The sequence below is a fragment of the Taudactylus pleione genome, unplaced genomic scaffold (assembly GCF_031769625.1).
Source record: "Taudactylus pleione unplaced genomic scaffold, aTauple2 ptg000593l, whole genome shotgun sequence".
Classification (NCBI taxonomy): Eukaryota; Metazoa; Chordata; class Amphibia; order Anura; family Myobatrachidae; genus Taudactylus; species Taudactylus pleione.
Genome location: NW_028284995.1, coordinates 206620 through 218715, shown reverse-complemented (window position 1 = coordinate 218715; position 12096 = coordinate 206620). Strand labels below are relative to the sequence as shown.

General features: G+C 31.7%; 4 non-coding genes across 4 annotated transcripts; all 4 read right to left on the bottom strand.

Annotated features, from left to right (window-relative positions):
• Positions 1–746: 746 nt before the first annotated feature.
• TRNAF-GAA (transfer RNA phenylalanine (anticodon GAA)) lies at positions 747–819 on the bottom strand. Its single transcript has one exon. It is a non-coding gene; the product is annotated as a tRNA-Phe (tRNA).
• A 2329-nt stretch (positions 820–3148) lies between these two features.
• TRNAF-GAA (transfer RNA phenylalanine (anticodon GAA)) lies at positions 3149–3221 on the bottom strand. The gene has a single exon. It is a non-coding gene; the product is annotated as a tRNA-Phe (tRNA).
• A 2353-nt stretch (positions 3222–5574) lies between these two features.
• TRNAF-GAA (transfer RNA phenylalanine (anticodon GAA)) lies at positions 5575–5647 on the bottom strand. Its single transcript has one exon. It is a non-coding gene; the product is annotated as a tRNA-Phe (tRNA).
• Positions 5648–8000: 2353 nt separating this feature from the next.
• On the bottom strand, positions 8001–8073 carry TRNAF-GAA (transfer RNA phenylalanine (anticodon GAA)). The gene has a single exon. It is a non-coding gene; the product is annotated as a tRNA-Phe (tRNA).
• Between the last annotated feature and the right edge of the window lie 4023 nt (positions 8074–12096).

Sequence of the window (12096 nt, the reverse complement as noted above, 5' to 3'; positions counted from 1 at the left end):
CATACATTTAAGTAAAAGTTTTAACAAATTGTGGTCAGGAAGCATTGTTAGATTACTTCAAATTTTCATAATAGTTAGAGTAGCGTGACTTAAAACATGAAAACAATATTTAAGCTGTATTTATGCACCGTGTTGTTAAATAAACATTCTCATCATTTAGAAGTTACTACTGAATACTCAACTATGTTAAGAAATGATGTTGTTTAAATTTGAAATAATTAAATTCTGATCACTACTCATGGAAAAAAGAAATATGCACTCAAACATGCCGAAACCAGGGACCTTTAGATCTTCAGTCTAACGCTCTCCCAACTGAGCTATTTCGGCATGGTCTGTGTATGGCAAAAGTCACTAAGACATCAACTGAGCTATGTTTGCATGGTTACACAAGGTTAAGTATCAATATTTTTCTGTCATCATGATTGCATGAAATGAAGAGAAAAGATGTATTTTATACTGTAAATATATAAATTACAAGCCCTTAATCATACATTTATGTAAAAGTTTTAACAAATTGTTGTCAGGAAGCAGTTAGTTTACTTCAAATTTTCATAATAGAGTAGCATGATGGACAACATGAAAACAATATTTAAGCTGTATTTATGCACCGTGTTGTTAAATAAACATTCTCATCATTTAGAAGTTACTACTGAATACTCAACTATGTTAAGAAATGATGTTGTTTAAATTTGAAATAATTAAATTCTGATCACTACTCAAGCAAAAAAGAAAAAGGCACTCAAACATGCCGAAACCCGGGATCGAACCAGGGACCTTTAGATCTTCAGTCTAACACTCTCCCAACTGAGCTATTTCGGCAAGGTATGTGTATGGCAAAAGTCACTAAGACCTCAACTGAGCTATGTTTGCATGGTTACACAAGGTTAAGTATCAATATTTTTCTGTCATCATGATTGCATGAAATGAAGAGAAAAGATGTGTTTTATACTGTAAATATATCCATTACAAACCCTTAATCATACATTTAAGTAAAAGTTTTAACAAATTGTGGTCAGAAAGCAGTTAGTTTATTTCAAATTTTCATAATAGAGTAGCATGATGGACATCATGAAAACAATATTTAAGCTGTATTTATGCACCGTGTTGTTAAATAAACATTCTCATCATTTAGAAGTTACCACTGAATACTCAACTATGTTAAGAAATGATGTTGTTTACATTTGAAATACTTAAAAACTGATAACTGCTCAAGGAAAGAAGAAAAAAGGTACTCAAACATGCTGAAACCCGGGACCTTTAGATCTTCAGTCTAACGCTCTCCCAACTGAGCTATTTTGGCAAAGTCTGTGTATGGCAAAAGTCACTAAGACCTCAACTGAGCTATGTTTGCATGGTTACACAAGGTTTAGTATCAATATTTTTCTGTCATCATGATTGCATGAAATGAAGAGAAAAGATGTGTTTTATACTGTAAATATATCCATTACAAACCCTTAATCATACATTTAAGTAAAAGTTTTAACAAATTGTGGTCAGGAAGCAGTTAGTTTATTTCAAATTTTCATAATAGAGTAGCATGATGGACATCATGAAAACAATATTTAAGCTGTATTTATGCACCGTGTTGTTAAATAAACATTCTCATCATTTAGAAGTTACCACTGAATACTCAACTATGTTAAGAAATTATGTTGTTTACATTTGAAATACTTAAAAACTGATAACTGCTCAAGGAAAGAAGAAAAAAGGTACTCAAACATGCTGAAACCCGGGACCTTTAGATCTTCAGTCTAACGCTCTCCCAACTGAGCTATTTTGGCAAAGTCTGTGTATGGCAAAAGTCACTAAGACCTCAACTGAGCTATGTTTGCATGGTTACACAAGGTTTAGTATCAATATTTTTCTGTCATCATGATTGCATGAAATGAAAAGAAAATATGTGTTTTATACTGTAAATATATCCATTACAAACCCTTAATCATACATTTAAGTAAAAGTTTTAACAAATTGTGGTCAGGAAGCATTGTTAGATTACTTCAAATTTTCATAATAGTTAGAGTAGCGTGACTTACAACATGAAAACAATATTTAAGCTGTATTTATGCACCGTGGTGTTAAATAAACATTCTCATCATTTAGAAGTTACTACTGAATACTCAACTATGTTAAGAAATGATGTTGTTTAAATTTGAAATAATTAAATTCTGATCACTACTCAAGGAAAAAAGAAAAATGCACTCAAACATGCCGAAAGCAGGGACCTTTAGATCTTCAGTCTAACGCTCTCCCAACTGAGCTATTTCGGCAAGGTCTGTGTATGGCAAAAGTCACTATTTTCTCCCAAAAGTTAAGTATCAATATTTTTCAGTCAGCATGATTGCATGAAATGAAAAGAAAATAGGTGTTTTATACTGTAAATATATCCATTACAAACCCTTAATCATACATTTAAGTAAAAGTTTTAACAAATTGTGGTCAGGAAGCATTGTTAGATTACTTCAAATTTTCATAATAGTTAGAGTAGCGTGACTTAAAACATGAAAACAATATTTAAGCTGTATTTATGCACCGTGTTGTTAAATAAACATTCTCATCATTTAGAAGTTACTACTGAATACTCAACTATGTTAAGAAATGATGTTGTTTAAATTTGAAATAATTAAATTCTGATCACTACTCATGGAAAAAAGAAATATGCACTCAAACATGCCGAAACCAGGGACCTTTAGATCTTCAGTCTAACGCTCTCCCAACTGAGCTATTTCGGCATGGTCTGTGTATGGCAAAAGTCACTAAGACATCAACTGAGCTATGTTTGCATGGTTACACAAGGTTAAGTATCAATATTTTTCTGTCATCATGATTGCATGAAATGAAGAGAAAAGATGTATTTTATACTGTAAATATATAAATTACAAGCCCTTAATCATACATTTATGTAAAAGTTTTAACAAATTGTTGTCAGGAAGCAGTTAGTTTACTTCAAATTTTCATAATAGAGTAGCATGATGGACAACATGAAAACAATATTTAAGCTGTATTTATGCACCGTGTTGTTAAATAAACATTCTCATCATTTAGAAGTTACTACTGAATACTCAACTATGTTAAGAAATGATGTTGTTTAAATTTGAAATAATTAAATTCTGATCACTACTCAAGCAAAAAAGAAAAAGGCACTCAAACATGCCGAAACCCGGGATCGAACCAGGGACCTTTAGATCTTCAGTCTAACACTCTCCCAACTGAGCTATTTCGGCAAGGTATGTGTATGGCAAAAGTCACTAAGACCTCAACTGAGCTATGTTTGCATGGTTACACAAGGTTAAGTATCAATATTTTTCTGTCATCATGATTGCATGAAATGAAGAGAAAAGATGTGTTTTATACTGTAAATATATCCATTACAAACCCTTAATCATACATTTAAGTAAAAGTTTTAACAAATTGTGGTCAGAAAGCAGTTAGTTTATTTCAAATTTTCATAATAGAGTAGCATGATGGACATCATGAAAACAATATTTAAGCTGTATTTATGCACCGTGTTGTTAAATAAACATTCTCATCATTTAGAAGTTACCACTGAATACTCAACTATGTTAAGAAATGATGTTGTTTACATTTGAAATACTTAAAAACTGATAACTGCTCAAGGAAAGAAGAAAAAAGGTACTCAAACATGCTGAAACCCGGGACCTTTAGATCTTCAGTCTAACGCTCTCCCAACTGAGCTATTTTGGCAAAGTCTGTGTATGGCAAAAGTCACTAAGACCTCAACTGAGCTATGTTTGCATGGTTACACAAGGTTTAGTATCAATATTTTTCTGTCATCATGATTGCATGAAATGAAGAGAAAAGATGTGTTTTATACTGTAAATATATCCATTACAAACCCTTAATCATACATTTAAGTAAAAGTTTTAACAAATTGTGGTCAGAAAGCAGTTAGTTTATTTCAAATTTTCATAATAGAGTAGCATGATGGACATCATGAAAACAATATTTAAGCTGTATTTATGCACCGTGTTGTTAAATAAACATTCTCATCATTTAGAAGTTACCACTGAATACTCAACTATGTTAAGAAATGATGTTGTTTACATTTGAAATACTTAAAAACTGATAACTGCTCAAGGAAAGAAGAAAAAAGGTACTCAAACATGCTGAAACCCGGGACCTTTAGATCTTCAGTCTAACGCTCTCCCAACTGAGCTATTTTGGCAAAGTCTGTGTATGGCAAAAGTCACTAAGACCTCAACTGAGCTATGTTTGCATGGTTACACAAGGTTTAGTATCAATATTTTTCTGTCATCATGATTGCATGAAATGAAGAGAAAAGATGTGTTTTATACTGTAAATATATCCATTACAAACCCTTAATCATACATTTAAGTAAAAGTTTTAACAAATTGTGGTCAGGAAGCATTGTTAGATTACTTCAAATTTTCATAATAGTTAGAGTAGCGTGACTTACAACATGAAAACAATATTTAAGCTGTATTTATGCACCGTGGTGTTAAATAAACATTCTCATCATTTAGAAGTTACTACTGAATACTCAACTATGTTAAGAAATGATGTTGTTTAAATTTGAAATAATTAAATTCTGATCACTACTCAAGGAAAAAAGAAAAATGCACTCAAACATGCCGAAACCAGGGACCTTTAGATCTTCAGTCTAACGCTCTCCCAACTGAGCTATTTCGGCAAGGTCTGTGTATGGCAAAAGTCACTAAGACATCAACTGAGCTATGTTTGCATGGTTTCACAAGGTTAAGTATCAATATTTTTCAGTCAGCATGATTGCATGAAATGAAAAGAAAATAGGTGTTTTATACTGTAAATATATCCATTACAAACCCTTAATCATACATTTAAGTAAAAGTTTTAACAAATTGTGGTCAGGAAGCATTGTTAGATTACTTCAAATTTTCATAATAGTTAGAGTAGCGTGACTTAAAACATGAAAACAATATTTAAGCTGTATTTATGCACCGTGTTGTTAAATAAACATTCTCATCATTTAGAAGTTACTACTGAATACTCAACTATGTTAAGAAATGATGTTGTTTAAATTTGAAATAATTAAATTCTGATCACTACTCATGGAAAAAAGAAATATGCACTCAAACATGCCGAAACCAGGGACCTTTAGATCTTCAGTCTAACGCTCTCCCAACTGAGCTATTTCGGCATGGTCTGTGTATGGCAAAAGTCACTAAGACATCAACTGAGCTATGTTTGCATGGTTACACAAGGTTAAGTATCAATATTTTTCTGTCATCATGATTGCATGAAATGAAGAGAAAAGATGTATTTTATACTGTAAATATATAAATTACAAGCCCTTAATCATACATTTATGTAAAAGTTTTAACAAATTGTTGTCAGGAAGCAGTTAGTTTACTTCAAATTTTCATAATAGAGTAGCATGATGGACAACATGAAAACAATATTTAAGCTGTATTTATGCACCGTGTTGTTAAATAAACATTCTCATCATTTAGAAGTTACTACTGAATACTCAACTATGTTAAGAAATGATGTTGTTTAAATTTGAAATAATTAAATTCTGATCACTACTCAAGCAAAAAAGAAAAAGGCACTCAAACATGCCGAAACCCGGGATCGAACCAGGGACCTTTAGATCTTCAGTCTAACACTCTCCCAACTGAGCTATTTCGGCAAGGTATGTGTATGGCAAAAGTCACTAAGACCTCAACTGAGCTATGTTTGCATGGTTACACAAGGTTAAGTATCAATATTTTTCTGTCATCATGATTGCATGAAATGAAGAGAAAAGATGTGTTTTATACTGTAAATATATCCATTACAAACCCTTAATCATACATTTAAGTAAAAGTTTTAACAAATTGTGGTCAGAAAGCAGTTAGTTTATTTCAAATTTTCATAATAGAGTAGCATGATGGACATCATGAAAACAATATTTAAGCTGTATTTATGCACCGTGTTGTTAAATAAACATTCTCATCATTTAGAAGTTACCACTGAATACTCAACTATGTTAAGAAATGATGTTGTTTACATTTGAAATACTTAAAAACTGATAACTGCTCAAGGAAAGAAGAAAAAAGGTACTCAAACATGCTGAAACCCGGGACCTTTAGATCTTCAGTCTAACGCTCTCCCAACTGAGCTATTTTGGCAAAGTCTGTGTATGGCAAAAGTCACTAAGACCTCAACTGAGCTATGTTTGCATGGTTACACAAGGTTTAGTATCAATATTTTTCTGTCATCATGATTGCATGAAATGAAGAGAAAAGATGTGTTTTATACTGTAAATATATCCATTACAAACCCTTAATCATACATTTAAGTAAAAGTTTTAACAAATTGTGGTCAGGAAGCAGTTAGTTTATTTCAAATTTTCATAATAGAGTAGCATGATGGACATCATGAAAACAATATTTAAGCTGTATTTATGCACCGTGTTGTTAAATAAACATTCTCATCATTTAGAAGTTACCACTGAATACTCAACTATGTTAAGAAATGATGTTGTTTACATTTGAAATACTTAAAAACTGATAACTGCTCAAGGAAAGAAGAAAAAAGGTACTCAAACATGCTGAAACCCGGGACCTTTAGATCTTCAGTCTAACGCTCTCCCAACTGAGCTATTTTGGCAAAGTCTGTGTATGGCAAAAGTCACTAAGACCTCAACTGAGCTATGTTTGCATGGTTACACAAGGTTTAGTATCAATATTTTTCTGTCATCATGATTGCATGAAATGAAAAGAAAATATGTGTTTTATACTGTAAATATATCCATTACAAACCCTTAATCATACATTTAAGTAAAACTTTTAACAAATTGTGGTCAGGAAGCATTGTTAGATTACTTCAAATTTTCATAATAGTTAGAGTAGCGTGACTTACAACATGAAAACAATATTTAAGCTGTATTTATGCACCGTGGTGTTAAATAAACATTCTCATCATTTAGAAGTTACTACTGAATACTCAACTATGTTAAGAAATGATGTTGTTTAAATTTGAAATAATTAAATTCTGATCACTACTCAAGGAAAAAAGAAAAATGCACTCAAACATGCCGAAACCAGGGACCTTTAGATCTTCAGTCTAACGCTCTCCCAACTGAGCTATTTCGGCAAGGTCTGTGTATGGCAAAAGTCACTAAGACATCAACTGAGCTATGTTTGCATGGTTTCACAAGGTTAAGTATCAATATTTTTCAGTCAGCATGATTGCATGAAATGAAAAGAAAATAGGTGTTTTATACTGTAAATATATCCATTACAAACCCTTAATCATACATTTAAGTAAAAGTTTTAACAAATTGTGGTCAGGAAGCATTGTTAGATTACTTCAAATTTTCATTGTAGTTAGAGTAGCGTGACTTAAAACATGAAAACAATATTTAAGCTGTATTTATGCACCGTGTTGTTAAATAAACATTCTCATCATTTAGAAGTTACTACTGAATACTCAACTATGTTAAGAAATGATGTTGTTTAAATTTGAAATAATTAAATTCTGATCACTACTCATGGAAAAAATAAATATGCACTCAAACATGCCGAAACCAGGGACCTTTAGATCTTCAGTCTAACGCTCTCCCAACTGAGCTATTTCGGCATGGTCTGTGTATGGCAAAAGTCACTAAGACATCAACTGAGCTATGTTTGCATGGTTACACAAGGTTAAGTATCAATATTTTTCTGTCATCATTATTGCATGAAATGAAGAGAAAAGATGTTTTTTATACTGTAAATATATAAATTACAAGCCCTTAATCATACATTTATGTAAAAGTTTTAACAAATTGTTGTCAGGAAGCAGTTAGTTTACTTCAAATTTTCATAATAGAGTAGCATGATGGACAACATGAAAACAATATTTAAGCTGTATTTATGCACCGTGTTGTTAAATAAACATTCTCATCATTTAGAAGTTACTACTGAATACTCAACTATGTTAAGAAATGATGTTGTTTAAATTTGAAATAATTAAATTCTGATCACTACTCAAGCAAAAAAGAAAAAGGCACTCAAACATGCCGAAACCCGGGATCGAACCAGGGACCTTTAGATCTTCAGTCTAACACTCTCCCAACTGAGCTATTTCCGCAAGGTATGTGTTTGGCAAAAGTCACTAAGACCTCAACTGAGCTATGTTTGCATGGTTACACAAGGTTAAGTATCAATATTTTTCTGTCATCATGATTGCATGAAATGAAGAGAAAAGATGTGTTTTATACTGTAAATATATCCATTACAAACCCTTAATCATACATTTAAGTAAAAGTTTTAACAAATTGTGGTCAGAAAGCAGTTAGTTTATTTCAAATTTTCATAATAGAGTAGCATGATGGACATCATGAAAACAATATTTAAGCTGTATTTATGCACCGTGTTGTTAAATAAACATTCTCATCATTTAGAAGTTACCACTGAATACTCAACTATGTTAAGAAATGATGTTGTTTACATTTGAAATACTTAAAAACTGATAACTGCTCAAGGAAAGAAGAAAAAAGGTACTCAAACATGCTGAAACCCGGGACCTTTAGATCTTCAGTCTAACGCTCTCCCAACTGAGCTATTTTGGCAAAGTCTGTGTATGGCAAAAGTCACTAAGACCTCAACTGAGCTATGTTTGCATGGTTACACAAGGTTTAGTATCAATATTTTTCTGTCATCATGATTGCATGAAATGAAAAGAAAATATGTGTTTTATACTGTAAATATATCCATTACAAACCCTTAATCATACATTTAAGTAAAAGTTTTAACAAATTGTGGTCAGGAAGCATTGTTAGATTACTTCAAATTTTCATAATAGAGTAGCATGATGGACAACATGAAAACAATATTTAAGCTGTATTTATGCACCGTGTTGTTAAATAAACATTCTCATCATTTAGAAGTTACTACTGAATACTCAACTATGTTAAGAAATGATGTTGTTTAAATGTGAAATAATTAAATTCTGATCACTACTCAAGCAAAAAAGAAAACATGCCGAAACCCGGGATCGAACCAGGGACGTTTAAATCTTCAGTCTAACACTCTCCCGACTGAGCTATTTCGGCAAGGTATGTGTATGGCAAAAGTCACTAAGACCTCAACTGAGCTATGTTTGCATGGTTACACAAGGTTAAGTATCAATATTTTTCTGTCATCATGATTGCATGAAATGAAGAGAAAAGATGTGTTTTATACTGTAAATATATCCATTACAAACCCTTAATCATACATTTAAGTAAAAGTTTTAACAAATTGTGGTCAGAAAGCAGTTAGTTTATTTCAAATTTTCATAATAGAGCAGCAGGATGGACATCAAGAAAACAATATTTAAGCTGTATTTATGCACCGTGTTGTTAAATAAACATTCTCATCATTTAGAAGTTACCACTGAATACTCAACTATGTTAAGAAATGATGTTGTTTACATTTGAAATACTTAAAAACTGATAACTGCTCAAGGAAAGAAGAAAAAAGGTACTCAAACATGCTGAAACCCGGGACCTTTAGATCTTCAGTCTAACACTCTCCCAACTGAACTATTTTGGCAAAGTCTGTGTATGGCAAAAGTCACTAAGACCTCAACTGAGCTATGTTTGCATGGTTACACAAGGTTTAGTATCAATATTTTTCTGTCATCATGATTGCATGAAATGAAAAGAAAATATGTGTTTTATACTGTAAATATATCCATTACAAACCCTTAATCATACATTTAAGTAAAAGTTTTAACAAATTGTGGTCAGGAAGCATTGTTAGATTACTTCAAATTTTCATAATAGTTAGAGTAGCGTGACTTACAACATGAAAACAATATTTAAGCTGTATTTATGCACCGTGGTGTTAAATAAACATTCTCATCATTTAGAAGTTACTACTGAATACTCAACTATGTTAAGAAATGATGTTGTTTAAATTTGAAATAATTAAATTCTGATCACTACTCAAGGAAAAAAGAAAAATGCACTCAAACATGCCGAAACCAGGGACCTTTAGATCTTCAGTCTAACGCTCTCCCAACTGAGCTATTTCGGCAAGGTCTGTGTATGGCAAAAGTCACTAAGACATCAACTGAGCTATGTTTGCATGGTTTCACAAGGTTAAGTATCAATATTTTTCTGTCAGCATGATTGCATGAAATGAAAAGAAAATATGTGTTTTATACTGTAAATATATCCATTACAAACCCTTAATCATACATTTAAGTAAAAGTTTTAACAAATTGTGGTCAGGAAGCATTGTTAGATTACTTCAAATTTTCATAATAGTTAGAGTAGCATAACTTAAAACATGAAAACAATATTTAAGCTGTATTTATGCACCGTGTTGTTAAATAAACATTCTCATCATTTAGAAGTTACTACTGAATACTCAACTATGTTAAGAAATGATGTTGTTTAAATTTGAAATAATTAAATTCTGATCACTACTCAAGGAAAAAAGAAAAATGCACTCAAACATGCCAAAACCATGGACCTTTAGATCTTCAGTCTAACGCTCTCCCAACTGAGCTATTTCGGCAAGGTCTGTGTATGGCAAAAGTCACTAAGACATCAACTGAGCTATGTTTGCATGGTTACACAAGGTTAAGTATCAATATTTTTCTGTCAGCATGATAGCATGAAATGAAAAGAAAATATGTGTTTTATACTGTAAATATATCCATTACAAACCCTTAATCATACATTTAAGTAAAAGTTTTAACAAATTGTGGTCAGGAAGCATTGTTAGATTACTTCAAATTTTCATAATAGTTAGAGTAGCGTGACTTAAAACATGAAAACAATATTTAAGCTGTATTTATGCACCGTGTTGTTAAATAAACATTCTCATCATTTAGAAGTTACTACTGAATACTCAACTATGTTAAGAAATGATGTTGATTAAATTTGAAATAATTAAATTCTGATCACTACTCATGGAAAAAAGAAATATGCACTCAAACATGCCGAAACCAGGGACCTTTAGATCTTCAGACTAACGCTCTCCCAACTGAGCTATTTCGGCATGGTCTGTGTATGGCAAAAGTCACTAAGACATCAACTGAGCTAAGTTTGCATGGTTACACAAGGTTAAGTATCAATATTTTTCTGTCATCATGATTGCATGAAATGAAGAGAAAAGATGTATTTTATACTGTAAATATATAAATTACAAGCCCTTAATCATACATTTAAGTAAAAGTTTTAACAAATTGTGGTCAGGAAGCAGTTAGTTTACTTCAAATTTTCATAATAGAGTAGCATGACGGACAACATGAAAACAATATTTAAGCTGTATTTATACACCGTGTTGTTAAATAAACATTTTCATCATTTAGAAGTTACTACTGAATACTCAACTATGTTAAGAAATGATGTTGTTTAAATTTGAAATAATTAAATTCTGATCACTACTCAAGGAAAAAAGAAAAATGAACTCAAACATGCCGAAACCAGGGACCTTTAGATCTTCAGTCTAACGCTCTCCCAACTGAGCTATTTCGGCAAGGTCTGTGTATGGCAAAAGTCACTAAGACATCAACTGAGCTATGTTTGCATGGTTTCACAAGGTTAAGTATCAATATTTTTCTGTCAGCATGATTGCATGAAATGAAAAGAAAATATGTGTTTTATACTGTAAATATATCCATTACAAACCCTTAATCATACATTTAAGTAAAAGTTTTAACAAATTGTGGTCAGGAAGCATTGTTAGATTACTTCAAATTTTCATAATAGTTAGAGTAGCGTGACTTAAAACATGAAAACAATATTTAAGCTGTATTTATGCACCGTGTTGTTAAATAAACATTCTCATCATTTAGAAGTTACTACTGAATACTCAACTATGTTAAGAAATGATGTTGATTAAATTTGAAATAATTAAATTCTGATCACTACTTATGGAAAAAAGAAATATGCACTCAAACATGCCGAAACCAGGGACCTTTAGATCTTCAGTCTAACGCTCTCCCAACTGAGCTATTTCGGCATGGTCTGTGTATGGCAAAAGTCACTAAGACATCAACTGAGCTATGTTTGCATGGTTACACAAGGTTAAGTATCAATATTTTTCTGTCAGCATGATTGCATGAAATGAAAAGAAAATATGTGTTTTATACTGTAAATATATCCATTACAAACCC